General features: G+C 38.8%; 1 long non-coding RNA gene across 1 annotated transcript; it reads left to right on the forward strand.

Moving 5' to 3' along the window:
• The first annotated feature begins 14033 nt into the window (after positions 1 to 14033).
• On the forward strand, positions 14034 to 15147 carry LOC110919718. The gene is made up of 2 exons (XR_002581599.2): positions 14034 to 14239; positions 14745 to 15147. It is a non-coding gene; the product is annotated as an uncharacterized LOC110919718 (long non-coding RNA).
• The last annotated feature ends 1462 nt before the right edge of the window (positions 15148 to 16609 follow it).

Below are 16609 nucleotides of genomic sequence, written 5' to 3' on the forward strand. Positions count from 1 at the left end.
GCAGGGCGCTTCTGGATGCTTTGATAGTCTTTGGTATGTAGATAGTGGTGGCTCCAGGCACATGACAGGATGTAAAGCCCTCCTCAAAGACTTTAAAATTCATGGAGGGGGTGATATATCCTTTGGAAATAATAGTAAAGGGAAAGTTCTGGGGTCTGGAACAGTGCAATCTGGTAATGTAAAATTTGAAAATGTCAATCTAATAGACAATCTAAAATTCAACCTTCTGAGTGTATCTCAAATGAGTGACAAAGGGTTTGGGTCATTCTTCACAAAAGACTGTTGTAGGATTGTTGGACCAGAAATGGTCAAAAAGATTGAAGCAATAATCAAAAATGGTCAAACTAAACTTGTTGCTCAAAGAAGTGGCAATGTTTATGTTGTTGACATGTCTAAAGAGTGTCCCAGAGCTGATGCCTGTCTGTTCTCAGCTGCCTCTAACAAAGAGACAGAACTTTGGCACAGAAGACTGGGGCACACAAATCTTAAGACAATAACAGAAATTTCAAAAAATGGTTTGGTAAGAGGCCTACCACAAAAATTGTTTTCATGTCCTGAACATTGCATTTCCTGTTTAAAAGGAAAACCGCATAAAATTTCTTACAAGTCCATTGAAGAGTCCAAAACAACCCAGTGTTTGCAAATGTTACACATGGATTTGTTTGACCCAGTTCAAGTCATGAGCCTCAAAAAGAAAAGATATTGTTTGGTTATAGTTGATGACTTTTCTAGGTTTACATGGACTTTCTTTTTGCACTCTAAAGATGAAACTGCAGGCATTTTGCAAGACTTTGTGACACAGGTTGAAAAGCAATTTGATCTTCCAGTAAAAAGCTTTAGGAGTGACAATGGCACAGAATTTAAAAATAAGGAGTTGGATGCCTTCTGTGTGAAGAAAGGGATTGTAAGGCAGTACAGCATCCCTAGAACACCAGAGCAAAATGGGGTTGTTGAAAGAAAGAACAGAACTTTGATTGAGGCTGCCAGAACTATGCTTGCAGATTCAGGTTTGCCATTAACTTTCTGGGCAGAGGCAGTAAACACTGCTTGCTATGTCCAGAACAGAGTTTTAATAAACCCCAGGCACAAAAAGACTGCCTATGAAATTCTGTATAAAATCAAACCACTGATCTCATACTTCAAGGTGTTTGGCTGCCCATGCTTTATTTTGAACTTAAAAGATTCCATTTCAAAATTTGCAGCCAAAATTGATTGTGGTTAATTTCTGGGATACTCAACCACTGCCAAGGCCTACAAAGTGTTCAATGCACGGACCAAGGTAGTGGAGGAGACTTTGGATGTAAAGTTCAATGAACTTTCATCAATGAAAATCCCAGCAAATCCTGCTGATCTGTTTGATCTTGAAAAATTCACCTTTGGAAATACTACTATCAAGACTAACAGTGCAGGTCCATCAGAGGATACATCACCAGACTATGGGTATGAAATCATCATCCCTCAAAAGTCTGCCACAAAGGGAAAAGCACCAGTTATTCAAAACAGCTACCAAAGCTCAACCACTGCTACCTCAACAGTTGTTGACCAAAGTAGCCCATCTACCACTGCTTTCACATCCTCAAACACTGCTGACAAAAGTCCTCAAACAGTGGATAAAAGCCAGCAGTGGTCCACTCCATTGCCACCCATTCCACCACCTTTTGAAGCCTCTGCTGGGTCATCAAAGTCTCCAGCAATGGTTAGCTCAGATGATACACATTTGCAGCCTTCACCAACAAATGCCATCATACCATACCAAGGAGACTTAATCTTCTTGAGATCTCATCCACCTGATCAAATCATTGGCAACATAAATGAAGGGGTGCTCACAAGAAGCCAAACCCAAAACATTTGTCTTTTTGCTGGTTTTCTATCACTCCATCAGCCAGTCAAGTACCAAGAGGCACTAAAAGACAACAGCTGGGTAGAAGCCATGCAAGAGGAGCTCCAACAGTTTAAAAGACAACAAGTATGGGAGCTTGTACCACTGCCAAAAGAGGTTAGTCCCATTGGCACAAAGTGGGTCTTCAAGAACAAAACAGATGAAAGGGGCATTGTTGTCAAGAACAAAGTCAGGCTTGTGGTTCAAGGTTACAGACAGGAAGAGGGGATTGATTATGATGAAACATTCGCCCCTGTTGCAAGATTAGAAGCTATCAGACTGTTCCTGGCCTTTGTTGTCAACCACAACATGAAGGTGTTTCAGATGGATATCAAAAGTGCTTTCCTCTATGGTACATTGCAAGAAGAGGTGTATGTATGTCAACCTCCAGGCTTTGAGGATCCATTTTATCCTGATCATGTCTACAGGCTAAACAAAGCCTTGTATGGCCTGAAACAAGCACCAAGAGCCTGGTATGAAACTCTTTCCAACTTTCTACTCTCAAATGGTTTCAAAAGAGGTACCATTGATAAAACACTGTTTCTTAAATGGAGAGGGAAAGATTTAATGATTGTCCAAATTTATGTGGATGACATTATTTTTGGAAGCACATGTACCAAAATGTGTGAAGAGTTTAGAGAACTCATGACAGCTGAGTTTGAAATGAGTGCAATGGGTGAGCTGCAATGCTTTCTTGGTCTCCAAGTACAGCAATTGCAAAATGGAACCTTCATTCATCAAAGCAAATATGCTAAAGAACTTTTAACTAAATTTGATATGAATGATTGTAAACCATGCAGCACACCCATGGCCACAAATAAGCTGGTCATGTCTGATGAAAAGGATGAGCTGATTGACCAAACACTTTACAGAAGCATGATTGGGTTTTTATTGTACCTAACTGCATCTAGACCAGACATCATGTTTGCAACATGTGTCTGTGCAAGAAGTCAATCAGCTCCCAGAAAATCAAATCTCATTGCTGTAAAAAGGATTCTCAGATACATAAAAGGTGCTCCCACACTTGGTATCTGGTATCCAGCTAATGGGAATATCAAGCTTTCAGGTTTTTCAGACAGTGACTTTGCTGGATGTCACACCACAAGGAAGTCCACTTCAGGAGGGTGCCAGTTTCTAGGTGATTGCTTAGTCTCTTGGCAAAGCAAAAAGCAAGCAGCAGTTTCAACATCCACTGCTGAGGCTGAATACATTGCTGCTGCAAGCTGTACAGCCCAACTCCTGTGGCTTCAAAATCAGTTGCTGGATTTTGGTATCACTGCCTTAAAGACACCACTCATGTTGGACAGCCAGGCAGCAGAAAATATCATAAAAAATCCAGTTTCCCACTCTACCACAAAGCACATCGACATCAGACATCACTTTGTGAGGGATTGCTATGAAAAATGTTTGATTTCTCTGCATCATGTCCCAACTAAAGACCAGCTGGCAGATGTGCTCACAAAAGCACTTGATACAGCCACTTTTGAAAGCTTGGTCTCTAGGATTGGGATGCTAAACATGGAATAACAAGCAACATCTTGTTTTTCTATGAATAAAAGCAACAAAATGTTTTCAGAAAATCAAAAATCCATCCTTAAAAATAGCTAAAAATGAAAATTTCATTAAAATCCTTAAAAGTCTGCCATAACCACTGATTGTTCAAAAGTCTGCACTACTTCAAAAAGCCTACCCACTGCTGAAAGGCAACCTCTATTCTCTCATTTCTTGATAACCTCTGTTGTTCAAAAGCAGTGTCTTATCCACTGATATGCTATCCACTGATAGTGAAAATCATCCACTGCCCCCTTTCCACTGCTTTCATCAGTTGCTTTCATCAAAAGTACTGTCCTTCATTTTCACCAGTGGTTGTCACGTGGGCAGTACATAGCAGTCAGACCTTTTGTAACGGCTGCCACGTCAGCATTCATTCTCTTTCCTATAAAATTCCCCACTCACCACCAAAACAGGGTTTTACTGTCGAATTTTCTCAAAGCAGTTTTTCTTCTCATCTCTCACAAATTCCTTCGATCATTCGTTTCAAAAATGACAAAATCGAAGTCATCTGCAAAACCCACATCAAAATCATCGAAAACAGCCTCTCAAAAGGCAACCTCCACTGAAATTCCATTCAAAAAAATCTCACAATCTCCTGGGTCTTCTCACAAAACCAGGAACCACAGATGTTTTCGATTCCATTATTACCATCATGGCAAAATCAAAGTACAAAACTTTGCTCACCGCCGATGCACCAATCTATTTGGCGACCCAAAGGGAGTTTTGGAAAAATGCAACCCTTGAAAAACAAGGAGACATTGCAACCGCCATTCACTCTTCTATAAAGGGTAAAACTGTCCAAATCATGCCACAATCCATCTCCGAAGTCTTTCAACTCGATGATCAGGCAGGTAAAACTTCCTTCACTAAAAACGAGTTGCACATTGACTTCATTGAAAGAGGGTATGAAGCCACAATGATGACGAAACTAACCTTAGAAAAAGGTTATTTTCCTCCTGCACCCAGATTCCTATTTCATACCCTCCTACTATGTGTTTCAAACAAAACCACTTCTTTTAATGAGATCCCTATAAAGATTCAAAATCTGGGATATGCAATTCTTCAAGAAGAAAATTATAACTATTCTCGGGAAATCTTTAAAAATTTTGTTAATAATGTTGAAACCAAATCATTCTTACTATTTCCAAGGTTTTTAAGTTACTATTTTGAAAAGAAATTCAGTAAGGATGATTTAGCTTTAATAAACCAAGGTGAGATAACTGTAATAAACTGCCTAACATCTGAAACTTTTTCACGTATGTTAGCACCTTGCAAAACACAAGCAGGGGTATCTGAGCAGAATTTAGCAGCTACCACTGCTCCTCAGGTATCTGCTGCTGAGCCTACTGCTCTAGGTGATCAAAGCAGCAGACCAACTGTTTTGAAACCCACACCTACAAAACCCAAAAAGCCTTACAAAAAGAAAAATCAAAAAAAACCCAAACCAATCAAAACGGCAACTCTGGAGGATGAGATACCAGAGTTAATGCCTGTGACAACACAAATGTCACAAGAAACCACTACTGCTTCTTCCTCACAGCAGTTGGTACAAATATCTCAACCCATAACCATAACTCCTCCTGCTTCTTCACAAAAAGAACAGGTTGTACACAAAGGGCCACCACATTATGATGCTCTGGATACACTCGTTTCCATCATCCACAGCTCAATGCCCGGAGCAAGTCCGCCTTCTACACCAACCATCACATCCACTATTCCACCAAAAACACAACTACTGTTGGATGCAATTGATTTGAACCAGGCATTACTCAGTCCTTCTCAATCACCTGTCAATGAGAATATGCCTCAACAAATGACTGAGCATGCTGTATCATTCATTGCTAACCCACCAACACAACCTGAGGAGGTTACACCCATTGAGTTACAAGTAACTCTTTGTGGTAATCCAACTGAAGCAGCCACTACAACTGTTGAACCCACTGGTTTACAGTTGGACAGTGGTTACATCAATAAGACTTCCTTGGAGACAATTCCTTTTATAGCACCTCTGCCAACCACCAGTGGATTTATTTATCCTGCTGGCAACATCAAAAGGTTGTCAAGTGTTGAAGGAAGAAGACCCCAGTACCAAGAAAAAGGGGAATCAGTGGTTAATGTTTGGAGTAAACTCCCTACTTCAACCACTGATAAAACCACTGTTAGTGGGAAATCAGATGATCCCATTAAATTGGGTGATGATTTAAAGTACCAGAAATTGACGGCTCGTGTTGAAAACCTTGATAACTCTGTTGCAGAGCTCAAAGATATGCTCCAACAGTTGTTACAGGTACAAAAGGTACAATCCACTGCTGTTCCACCTCAAGCACCTGCTCTCCAACAGGCACCTGCTACAAATGAGCTCTGGAATCTTTTTCAACCTTTTCTCCATCATCAAGCACAAGTAGCAGATCAGCAACATGAAAAACATGTTCAAGAGCTGAGAAATGCTATGGAGTCTAGGTTCAAAGACACTCAGGCTGATCTAAAGGCTCTCAAAACTCAGATCCTGCACAACTCTGGCACTGCTCCTCCACCAGTGTTCTTCATTGATCAACTTCCCAAAGATAATGCCAAAAAGGGGGAGAAAATTCAGGAGTGGAGAAGGAAAGTAATAACAGATGGTCTCTACCTTGCACCAGAAAATTCAAATATGACCAAACAGATTCCTTTTCCAGATGGGAGTAAGAAAATTGATGTGACCACAAATGCACTTGCAGAAGCACTTGCATGTGTGAAAAGGGATAGAGAGGCCAAAAAGAAAGCCAGGGTGGATTACCCGGATCAGGGTACTTTAGGGTCAAGAGATGATGAAAATCTTATTGATGAAAAGAAGAAGCCTACAAGAAAAGTAAGGCTACCCAAATCCATTCCAGTTAGACGTTCAAAGTCTGCTCAAAAACCACCACCTAAAACAGCTGTTGTAACTCCTGTTGTATCAGCTGCTGCTGGTACTTCAGTAGTTTCAACATCTGCTCCCACTTCAACACACACCATCTCAACACACACTACATCCACTGCTTTACCACCATCACCACCAAAATCAAAATCACCTCCTGTCAAAAGGCAGAAGACAGATGTTGTTATAATTTCTGCTGTAAAGACAACAGTGGTTGGAACACCAGTTGTTTCAACAGCTGTTAGTCTATCACCCACCACTGCCACTACAACCACCTTTCCATCCAAAACATCATCAGTCCCTCCTCAAATAAAGAGGAGAAGGCTAATTCCTAAAGATGATGTCACTGCACCATCCCAAACAGATTCAAAACCTTTAGCTCTTGTCAATATACCAAAACCAGTTCCACTTTCTTCTGTTCCAATGCACAAACCCTTACCTCCTGCGGGTGTTCAATTTCCTCTTGAACTAGAAGCTGTTAGAGAAGAAATAAAATCTTTCTATACTGAGGATGACCCTGCCAAAAGGAGTTTGCCTTCAATCAAAGGATATCCCTAGCCCAAAAATATTGATGAATATTTGAAGATAAAGGCCAAGCAAGCAGAGGATATCTCGAAAAGAAACACACAAGGGAAATCTGACAAAGAAGTATCAAGATACTACCAATATCTGCTCACACAAGTCAGTTCCTTAGAACGTTTTGCAAAGAATGTCAGTCAACAAATTTCAGAAAGAGCAGCTGAAACTTTGAAGAAAGACTACATTGAAAGCATTATGTTTCACAAAAGATACAAAGGAGAGAGACACATGTACAAAGAGTGGACTGTTCCTGAGCTTGAAGTTGAAGCTGCAAGAATTCAAGACATGATAAAAAGGAAAGTCACTCACACTCCTCCTGATTGGGCAAAGTTCATAAAGAATATACCTGATAAGCAAATGGAACTGAAGAGAATTAAAGAAGAACTGGTTGTTGCTGACTTTGGTACAAAAAGACAAATTGCTAGATGGAAAGAAGATGTGGTCAGGTCAACCTACAAAAGGTTGGAGGAATTAAAAAAGAAAGATCCAAAAATTCCTCAAAAACCTGACTATCCTGAAGCAAAGGTTTCAAAAAGGCCAACAAAGCTGCACACCAGGAAAGCCACTGCTCCTACTGGTACTGCCTTTTACAAAAGAAGGAAACAAAGCCAGTTAGGAGCTGAAACAGTTCAAGAACTTCTTACTGGAAATGCTGTTGTAAAAGAAGGCTTGTTAAGAACGTTAAAAGAAGAACTTGAACAGGAAAACTCTGCTACCACTGCTCAGCCAGTGATGAACAGGCCAGCCTCACCAAATACTTCTGCAAATAAGCATCTCCCAAGAAACCCACCAGGCTCAAAAATACAAAAGTGGGAAACTGACAAACAGACCTGCGTATTGACTTTGCTCAGGTCTGGTGGAGAAGTGGAGAAAATATCAAGGGAACAAGCTCTTGGCCTGAGTCTTGAAGATTTGCAGGATCTCCTTGATCTTCCACTTAGCAGGGATGATGAAGATACAGATGCCCTTGACTTTGAGTTACAATTTAAAGGTCAGATAAGGGAGCTGTTAATGAGGCAATAAAATGTCCACAAATAATGAAGGGTTTTGGCATTATCTGTTCCAGGGGGAGATTGTTGGGATTGAACCCTATCAGAGGAACAGATAATTAAAGCCAAAACTGGATCAGAGCAGTGGATCCTGAATAAGCAGATGTTGATATACAAATCTCTCCCCTTGAAAGTGATTACAACTACTGATGACCTCCTATCTGCTGATCTTGCTAAACTGCTGACCCATAACTGCTGCTCAACTAAAGATCTGATGGAAGACTAAAGTCCTGCTGATTCAATCTACTGCCTTGAGTCAAGCACTGCTGATTCGGACAAGTGTTGCTGGGTTCACAGCAGTAGAAGTTGCAGCAGCTGTTCTAAAGTCTTTTTTGTAATAGAATGTATTAGCAGTAGTTAACACAAGCAGTGTCTGTATAGATCAGAGGTTAGAGTTTGTTAGGAGGTTACATGTCACTTTCATGGTGACGTCAGCAAATATGCTCAGTAGTTTGCAAGTGCCTATAAATAGTTCAGTACTTGGTACTGTTCTATTAGCTCTTTGCATCATTCGTCTTCTTTGCACGAACAAACTACTGAGCTCTGGCTGAGGGGAAGTTTGCAATCATTCAACAATCATTGTAATCGTGTTTGAAATAAATTCAATCTTTCGGTTCATTGTGTAAAGATGCTTGATAAAAGTATTACTCTCGTTTGATTGTATGCAAAGTTTGTTTTCATCTTAATTTCCGCTGCACACTCATCCATCTTCATCTTATTTACAAACATAAAATACAATCAAAATCAAACTCAGATCCAACATAAGTCTAGGTGTTGTTATGCATGCTAGACATAAAGACTTGTGAATGATGTTGAAACTTGGCAAATAACTAGTTGAGAAACTTGATTGATGAAAGTATGAAAATTATGCCCACAAGATGTTTGTTAGAATGTCTAAACGAATACTAATATGTTGAACTTTTGAAAGAAACGTGTAATTGAATAATATGGCAAAATTACGCGTAAAATGAAGCGATATGAGTTCTAAACACGTTGTTGGTTGAACTCTATAGGCAAGGTAATTGAATTTTCAAGCGGATAAGCCGGAGCGGAAGCGCGCTTGAAGGATAAGCTTTGAAAGGTACGCGACTTGTCATTTCGTTACATTTATGTAGACAAGCTTAGTTTAAATATGTGTAATGTTGATATAGCAAAAATGCTGGTGTTTGGTATGTCATTGAAGTGATGGAATTCACTCGACAACCAAATGCGTCAAATTAATAGTTAAAATAAAAGTGATCAAAATAAAGACACCATTTGGTAAAAGTTATAATGGGTCGAACAATTTAAGAATATTGTATTTAAGTAATAAGAACTCACGGCACGAACCGGAATAGGTTCATGGGGCATGATGGTATTAATCTACCATCATACATTGATAAATGGTCATATCGATTAAACGGGTCAAATGGTGTGTTAATACCATTTGACAATAATAACTGACGACTACTTGTTGAGTTTTTGTTATCACAAGAAATAACATGTGTTTGCGATACTTTAACTAAAAAACTTAAAGCAAAAAGTATGTATACGGGTCGATGCTATGACCCGAGCCAGGTACGCATATTTAGAATTATTGTAGAAGTGATATTTTGGTCAAATGCTAGCGAAAGTCCTTCGTCGTAAAATGAAGGACTAAAATTGACCAAAAAGCCCTCGATGGGTGAATTGGAATATAGGTAGATACTTAGATATGGAATTGCGAAGTTTGAAAAGAAAAGAGGTAGTTTTAGACTAAATTGCTTAAATCCCCTAAACGGGTCAAAACGGATCTATGCGCATAGCTTGCGTACTAGTTGCGTAATTCATAAGAATTATGAACCCGAGCTAAAGAATTTGTGTTAAATGCATTGGAGCATGTATTTTGATTACTTAGAAACAAGTTAGTGGTTTTAAACTTAAACGGGTCAAAAGTTTTAGTAAAATAATTTCAAGCCGAGGGCTTGAAATTCTATATTTTGAGAAGTTAGATATCATGTTTTAACTCTATAAGATGGAGAATCCAATTACGGTCGCGTAGGAATAAGAACTACACAAAACGGAGGTCTAGATCAAAAGTTATGCTAATTTGAAGTTGGAAAATTGGTTAAAAACATAGCTGGCAAATATGCAGCTGAAAGAGGGAAACATTCTGTCGAAATGATGGGGTCGCGCTGCGCGACGGCCAAGGTAAAACATAGTCGCGACACAGATAACGGTCGCGGCACGCGACGGATTTAGGGAACCCCGTCGCGGCACGCGACAGGGGTAATACCTGCAGATTTTGTTTGTTTTGTTTAATTGGCTCAAGGAACTTGATGAAACATGTTATAAATTTGTCAAAACTAACGTTTGAGTTGGTTTTGATTACAGGTGAATTATGTCAGCCTTCCGGATGAAGATCAAGCGTCTAACAAGAACCGAACACATGATAATGAAGCTTCCGCGTTAAATCTTGTTTTGATTTTAAAATGTAAATTATGGAAACACTTAAGATTAGTATTATGAATGTTTAAAACTTGTGTGAATACACTTGATGCAAAAGTTTTTATTAAGTCGCATTTTTTTATATAAAATGCATACTTTATTGATATATTAACGTTAAATTAGAATGGGTGTTACACTTCGGCAGTCCCTCGCGCCCCGCGTAAAACTCAAAGGGGGCTTACGCGCTCCGCGAGCTAGGGTGGGTAGGCCCTAGCTTGGTCCGGTCACCCCACTAGCCTTGACACGCTTGTGCCACGTGGCGGCACCGGGCTTGGCCTCGTAGCCAGGTTCTCGCGGCCCGCGTAAGACCAAGGATAGGTCTTCGCGGCCCGCCAGAGACTCAAAAAATTGATTTTTAATTAATTTTAATAAAAATAAAAGTATTTTGGGCCATTTCTCGTATACGGGGTGTACTTTAGGACGTATAGGGGCACTCTAAATATTTTAGAGTTGTCAAAAATATTTTGGGAGGGTTGTTATACTTGCGTTGCGAGTCTGAATACAGGGCTATGGCTAACACTGCTACGGAAATTGTATGGATCACACATCTCCTTAAGGAACTTCTTGCCTGGCCGATGGAACGACCAACTATTCTTTGTGACAATCAGAGTGCCATCTTTCTTACTCAGAATCATGTGTCCCATAAACGGGCCAAACATATTGATCTTGACTATCACTTTCTACGTGAATTAGTGAATTAGTGGCTGCAGGGAAACTAGTTACAAAATTTGTTTCGACCAAGCTTCAGGTGGCTAACATTTTCACTAAGAGTCTTCCAGCTTCTCAATTCAGTATCTTTCGGGATATGCTTCGCATCGGCCCTCCACTGTTCATCTTGAGAGGGGATATTAGATAATGAACACTTTATATCTTATATTGTCTATTCTTGTATTCTATTGTACCTAAGTGTAACATTTATCTCTATATATTTGTCCTTGTATTATTCAGTAGTCAATGAAATTCATCGCCATTTACTCTGTCAATAATAAGTATAAAAACATGTTATATTTGATCTAACTCATTTCTAAGAAAAATTTATGTCTAAACGTAAATTAATTTTAATTTATACCAATACATACATAAAAATAAACACGTAAAACTTAATTACAAAGTTCTTAGAAAGTTAACGGGTTGTAAATGTTAACGCAGAAAATTGAAAGGTATAAGTATACAGAAGTAAAAAACATAAAGGACAAAAGAAAATCAAAAATCAAAACAAAAAAAGACAAAGACACAAAAAAAAAAAGAAAAAAAAAAACCACACAAAAACAAAAAGCAAGTTACAGTTACTGTACAAGTTTTGTAAATGTAAGGATATAGAATAGAATGTAACCAAAATTGGGCTCACATATTTATTTGTCCTACATAATATAGGAATTGTTAAAACATATTTATTTATTCTCACATTTTATAATTTGGTTTGGTTGTATTTGACCTAAATCCTTCATGCATATACATATATGGTGGATTGAATTGAAATATTGTTTACTAAAGCTTGTTTAAGAGTTTATATTTAGTGACTAAACATTTTTTTTTTTTTTGCCGTTCTCTGGAAAATACCTGTGACCTTGAAATGGCCATTAAGAGGTCTAAAATTATAGACACAAGGATGTAAGACTGCGGGGTATGGTGGGGCTTGGGTTGGGCGTGGGTTGGGCCGGGTGATGACACGTGGAATGGGAGCCCTCCCCCACTGCCTGGTACGTGTTCACGGGGTATGGTGGGGCGTGGGTTGGGCTTGGGTTGGGTGCACCGCGTGGCAGGGTAGTTTATAAAAAAAAATATATATATATATATATATATACAAAATTTAAAAAAATCACACAAACATTTATAAAAAAAAACATACAACTTCATTATTTATAAAATTACATAAACCTAAAAGTTACAAAATAAGAAACCTAAAGCGTTAAATAAATTTCAAAAAGGTCGATCTTGTCGAACGCCTTTTTTTCCTTGCCGCGAAACTCTATGTTCGCCACCGCCACCCGGTCCTCGTGGCTTAACTCGCCCCCGGGAACGGCTTCGTAGTAAGCCTTGAAACGCTCGAGCTTGGGACGTAGCTCGCGCCATTTATGTTGGCACGCGTTCATGTTGTGGCGGTCGTTACCGACGTTTAGTCGGTAGGCCGCGAAAGCTTCCGGCCAATATTTGGTTTGGCCCGGTGGCCGCCCCTTCATAGCGTCAACGACGCTTGTGACTAGGGCAAGTTCTTCGTGGTGGGTCCAGGATGCCATAGCGGGTTCGTGGGATGTTGGGTTTGTGGTGACCGGCTGGGGCAGCGGGTGGGTTTTGTCGAATTTTTGGGACCACGGTGGGGGTTGGGATGGACCACCCGGTTGGGGTTTGGGGGTATTTATAGAGGATGTTGGGGTTTGGGTGACCGGTTGGGGTGACCGCTTGGCCAAGCCAACGGTTTGAATTTAAAAATTCAAAACTTTTGGGATGGCCCGCTATGACGTGGCGGGTGAGCCAATGATATTCAGCCAACTAGGATGGCCAAACCGCCCCACGCCCGGCTTGAAACCCATGCCCCAAGGGCAACGCCGAAACCTATGCCCACCCCGGGGTGGTGGCTTGGGCGTTTTCCCCCTACCCACGCCCAAACTCCCACCCCATACCCCGCAGTCTAATGGATTGGTTATCCAGTTTTTGTTGTTTTATCATTGGAACATTTTTATGTTTATTATTATTGTTATTATTATAAGAGCGTTTTGAGGTTTTAAAAAATGTAAAATAATGCATGGAGTTTAAGTGAAATATATCAATTGTTCTATAAACACATGTTGTTGAGTTGTTGACTATAATATACATGATTGAGCATGTCCTGTGTGCCGTTAAGAATAAAAGGGCGCAAATACAAGTAAAATACAACACGCAACTAGATTTTATAGAATAAAAAAACATGTGTTTTTTTTTTGTCCACTCAATCAATAAATTGATACATATGGGAATTTTAGTAGTCCCCTCGATTGATGTGTGATATATCATATATGCCCATGATCAAACCCGAGAGATTATTCTGTTACTTCGATTTTGGACCATGGTTACAGTTGTATAGGTATGAATCGACTCACCTTTCATGGTTTGTGCGTTGAACCACTTGCTAAATCTACACCAAAAACAAACCATTCCAGCAACGTATAAGTGTTCACAACGCAAAAGTTTATAGTATATTTTGAAAGATAAAAACTAAAGTTTGTGAAAGACCAAATATTTGGCTGTTAAATATTATGAATCTGCTTTAAAATTTATACACTATAAATTAGCAACACTTTTTGGCATATACTTGTTATATTAAGTGTTTAGGGGGTTTTTCAAAAAAAAAATGTTTTTTTATTGTTAACTTAAAAGTATTTGATAAATTACTTTTAACCCAAAATATATGTTTTTTTACTTTTAACCCAAAACATTGGGTAAATTACTTTTTGAGTCCCTGTGTTTTAGGGGTTTTAACCACTTGAGTCCAAAATCAAAATGTTTAACGCTCTGAGTCTCTATAGCCACTTTTCTTAACCATTTGAGTCCAATTTTCTAATACAGTTAGAATTCTATTGTTAAGTTTTGTTAAATGACCAAATTACCCCTGTAATTAAAAGAACTAATTTATTTAGATTTCTCTCTTTACCCTTCTCTCTCCCCCGTTTATCTCTCTCTCTCAAATGAGAGCATCTCCCAATGACAACACCACTCTGTACCAGATCCCTTTCTTCATCGTCTTCTCAATCCTCCAGGCTCCAGCTTCAATTCCATGTGATCTTCACAACACAATTATTCATGGCTGGCAGTAATGAAATCAACGTGAATGAAGCTAAGGTAATGTTACTTTCTTTCTAATGTGTTTACTCTGTTTTTATTTTGTTTTTTGTCATTTTTTTCTTAAATTAGTAAATATTTTTTGGTTTTTTTCGCTAGGTTCACTTGATTTTGTTATGGGGTTTTCTTTTGTTTGATCTAGGGGTTAATCTTTAACCATCTAATTTCAGTTTTGTACATCTTTATTAGGGTTCTTGATTGAATAATTTCCGATTTGGGGATAATGTTTTTAAGTTTTTTTTTTTTTTTTAATTTGTGGTCATCAAAGTCTGTGTTTTTATGATTACCCACTTGATTTTTGATCAATCTGAAGTGGATAGATGTTTTTTTTTTTTGAATAATTTTTAGGGTTCTTGATTGAATGCTTTTAGATATGGGGATAATCTTGTTTTAGAAAAACCCAGAAATGAAATATCAGCTTTTACTGGTCAAATATTCCATTGTTTCAAGATCTTTCAAATCTTGATATTCTGTTCAACTTCTTACATAAAGTCTGTGTTTTTAGGGTTTCAGTAGCGGCTTTGACGGTGACAGCGGTGATGTCGGTTTAGGGTTTCAGTAGCAGCAGCGGTTTTAGGGTTTCAGTGATGGTACCGTCGGAGGTGGGGCCGAAGGTGGTTTATTGTGGTGATGGTGGTGTATGGTTGTAGCCTGCAGGTGAGGTGGTTGTGGTCAGCAGGATGAGGTGTTGTACGGTGGTGGTGTGTGATGGTTAGGGTGGTTCTTGGTGGTGTTTAGAGAGAGAGAGAGAGAGACTTATGGTGGCCCTGTTAGTACAGTGCAATGTGTGTGTGGCTCAACTTTGGTCCCCTATACTTTTAATCTTTCGCAAATGTTTCGTTTTACGCTTTGTTCTAAATTTTTCGAGTTAATACAGTGCAATGTGTGTGTGTGGCTCAACGTTTTTACGTTTCGTTCTAAATTTTGTGAGTTAACACGACGCAACGTGCGTGTGTGGTTCAACGTTTTTATGTCATCTAAATATTCCCGTATGACAGGTTCGTCATAACGTGCGGGTCCTAGATCGACTTATTTATAATTTTCTATATTTTACGCTTTCGTCTAATTTCTTCGCATTAACATGCTGCAACTTCAGTGTTGGTGGTTGCTGACGGTGATGTGACATTGGTGCTATTTGGCATGGTTTTACGCTCCCGCCGCCACGCGGGGGTGCTTAATACTAGTTGACATTTATTTAGTATATTGAGATATTATTAATAAAAAAATTCATCTGCTATGCTCCTTATTATTATTACACTATAAAGAAGCATCTTTTTTGTGCATTAGGAGTTGTACCCTAAGCTTGGGGGATTTTTCAAAAAAAAAAAAAAAAAACTTGATTTTCTACTTTTAACCGAAACATTTCATATTTTGTGTTTTAACCCCTTTTGTTATTTTTTTTACTTTTAACCTAAAGTTTTCCCTCTTTTATAATTTAACACAACACTTTATTATTTACAACTTTGGTCCCCCCATACTTTTTATCTTTCGCAAGTTTTTCGTTTCCCGTTTCGTTCTAAATTTTGCGAGTTAACATGTCGTAGCGTGCATGTGAGGTTCAACGTTTTTTGCTCGATTTTTTCATATTTGGCAGACCCGTCGCAACGTGTCCATTTTTTCCCTTTTGGAAAAGTTCGCCGCAACGGGCGGGTCCTAGATCGACTAAGTTATTATTTTCTACGTTTTACGTTTCTGGTTAATTTTTTCGCAATTACACACTGTAAGGGGTGTGCGTGTTTCAACGATTTTAGTCTGCTTTTCGCTCAGTGTAATTTTTACCATTTTATCTATTTGATTTTTACGATGTTGAGAGTCGATGTCGTTGTGGCACTGGTTCTACTTGGCACGGTTTTACGAACGTTTTTAACCTATTAATTTTTTACTAATATTTTGTTTCGGTTTACCCTTATATTTCCTTTACTTAAAAACTAGAGTAAATTACAAGTTTTATCCTTTACGTTTGTCCCAAATTTCAGGTGCTGTCCTTTACCTTTAAAATTGATGAGTTTTGTCCTTAATGTTTCCAAATCATGCACGTTATGTCCTTTAAGGCAAACCCAGTTAATTTTTTTTGTTAAATCTGATCATGTGCCTTGCACATGAGGGCATTGTTGTCATTTCATCTTATCAGGGACCATTGTGTAAAAGAACTTATGTTCAGGGACTATTGTGTAAGTATTACTCTAAAAAATATATATAGAAACAAACATTACCTTCTCTCTCCCTAACCTACCGTCACTCTCTCTCTTCTCTCCTGTGACAACCCGTAACTTCGAGGTAAAAACTATCATCATTTAATTTATAGTATACAAATGTGTGGTCAAAACCAAATCCATATTGTGTTGAATTGATCCGAACCGTTTGAACCAA

This window comes from Helianthus annuus, chromosome 2 (assembly GCF_002127325.2).
Source record: "Helianthus annuus cultivar XRQ/B chromosome 2, HanXRQr2.0-SUNRISE, whole genome shotgun sequence".
NCBI classification, from domain to species: domain Eukaryota; kingdom Viridiplantae; phylum Streptophyta; class Magnoliopsida; order Asterales; family Asteraceae; genus Helianthus; species Helianthus annuus.